This window comes from Carcharhinus amblyrhynchos, chromosome 26 (genome assembly GCF_965287045.1).
Source record: "Carcharhinus amblyrhynchos chromosome 26, sCarAmb.v2.hapA, whole genome shotgun sequence".
Lineage (NCBI taxonomy): Eukaryota > Metazoa > Chordata > Chondrichthyes > Carcharhiniformes > Carcharhinidae > Carcharhinus > Carcharhinus amblyrhynchos.
The window spans coordinates 36270422-36273182 of NC_137349.1; positions in this window are offsets into that span (position 1 = coordinate 36270422).

Consider the following 2761-nt stretch of genomic DNA (forward strand, 5'->3'; position numbering starts at 1 on the left):
CAGCCGCTGAAACCCCGCCCCTTATCACCCCATTCGACAAAGCGACTGTCCATCACAGACATTACCCGCCCTCCCTGTCATAGTATTGGTTAGCGCTAACGTCAATCTCAGGTTCCGCCGTGACTGACCGTTCCTATTGGTTCAAAGCGCTGTCCAGATCGGCGAACCTGCTCACTGCGCCCGCTCCTGTCTGAGCAAACGGGGATAGGGCGAGTCCTGAAGAGCAGCATCGTTTGTCAATCAAATTATTTGGACCAAGTTTTTTGTTCTTGCGGCTCTTTTGAAGTTGGTAGTCGATGGTTGCGGTTGAGGTTGGCTGAGGTAACTGTTAATCTGGCTGTGCGGCTGGGAATATCACCAACATCACCTCAAGTTTCTCCCATGTGTTGCAGGAAACCTTATTTTATTAAATATTAAGTTTTAAAATGTTATTTCTGCCCTGGCGTGTGGAGCCTATCCTCTTAGACTGCGATTGTTACTGCTTCAGACGACAATAATGTGTCTGTTTGGAGCTACTCTTTCGGAGTGGTACTCACCAGCCTTCTGTGGCCAGTGGGACCGAGGCTATTGATTTCTCTATGGATATTATTTCAGAGTTGACAGTCAAAAATTAACTGAATTGCATTTTTAGTTTGGGCAAATATCAGTTTTTTCCTCTTTCCGGAGGTTATTTAAGATAACTCGTGTCGGACCTGCTGAGTACCTCCAGCATGTTCTGATTTTATTTCAGATTTCCAGCATCCGCAGAATTTTACCTATGGATGACTTGTATTAGGTTTTTGCGTGTTTTGTGAGGGTAACTTTTGTTTATATAACGTTGTTTAATCCATATATTAAACCCTTCCAAACCCTTTAATTTTTAATTATGACTTCCTGTATATTTATATATTATTTGTTTATGTAAACTTGACACGCCATAAGCAGCACCAACACTGGCTGGAGGGTGTATTACAGCGAGATATTGCCACCAGAAAGACAGGCACAATTTAGAATGGGGGAAAAAAGTGGAGAAACAATTTCTAATGGTAGTGAAAATGGCTATAAGCACTCTCTTGCCTGTTTGTTCTCTACCATGCTGACCCTGCCAGGGCATTTGGGGTTAGAGGGAGGATGCCTAATTTGCACAAATGTGGTAGGGACAACTCCAGTATAGTGGCATGTACATTGGGTGGCCAGTGCTTATCACTACTGCCCCACTGTAACAGGGACCTGGATTCCAGTCTTGGATGACTATTTGCACAAGTTTGCATGCTTTCCCCTGTGTTTGTGTGGGTATCCTCCGGATGCTCGGTTTCCTCCCACACTCCAAAGATGTGTGGGTTAGGTTGATTGGCCATGCTAATTGCCCTTGGTGTTGGGGATTAGCAGGGTAAATACATGGGGTTACGGGGATAGGGCCCGGGTGGGATTATTGTCGGTACAGTCTTGATGAGACGAATGCACTTAGAGGGATTCTATGACCTCTGTGTCTGGTTGTCAGGAAGACCAATGCCAACACTCCAATCTCTGGGAGCAGGTCAAAACTTTTATTTGATCTTCCAGCCCTTTGAGAATCTAGGTTACTTATTCGGCTTGAATTCATCTCCCTCATTCACTCATCCCATCTGGAGTCTATTTAATTCCTTTGGGCAGCAAAACTATGGTGATGCGAATAAGTGCAAACAATGAATGCAGGAAGTTCCTGCTGTTTGTATTGCCTTTACATGGCAGGCTCATAACCCCGTATTGATGGTATAAAACAATAGTTGCTAATGGACTCCAGATAGTGCTCCCAGGCTTAAACATTTGTAGAGTTGGACGCCATGAACAGTGTTTATGTGAAGTCATGCAGCAGAAGGACTTGAGTAATTACAGCAGGTCAAGTTTGTATCACCAAAGGTTATGATAAATCTGGAAGTAAGAATTTATAATGGGTTTGGGGAAACAAGCTGAAGGTTTGTGTGTGTGTGTATATGTGTATATATATATATATATATATATATATACAAAACAACTGTTTTGATTTATTATTGTCTCATGTATTAGTATACAGTGAAAAGTATTTTTTCTTGCAATCTATACTGACAAAGCATTCTGTACATAGAGAAGGAAAGGAGAGAGTGCAGAATGTAGTGTTACAGTCGTAGCTGGAGTGTAGAGAAAGATCAACTTAATGCGAGGTAGGCCCATTAAGAAGTTTTAGGCAGCAGGGAAGAAGCTGTTCTCAAGTCGAGCTATGTGTACATATCTCTTCCTCAATGTCAACAAAATGAAGGAGATAATTATCAACTTCAGGAAGCATTGTGGAGAATATGCCCCTCTCTATATCAATGGGGATAAAGTAGAAATGGTTGAGAGCTTCAAGTTTTTAATGCCCAGATCACCAACAACCTGTCCTTGTCACTCCATGCCAACACTATAGTTAAGAAAGCCCACCAATGCCTCTACATTCTCAGAAGATTAAGGAAATTTGGCATGTCAGCTACGACTCACCAACAGATGCACCATAGAAAGCATTCTTTCTGGTGTACCACAGCTTGGAATGGTTCCTGCTCTGCTCAAGACCACACAAAACTACAAAGGGTTGTGAATGAAGCCCAACCCATCATGCTAACCAGCCTCCCATTCATTAACTCTGCCTACATTTCACACTGCCTCAGCAAAGCAGCCAGCATGATTAAAGGCCCTATGCACCCTGGACATACTCTCTTCCACCTTCTTCCATTGGAATTAGATGCATAATTCTAAAGTCACGTACCAACCAATTCAAGAACAGCTTCTT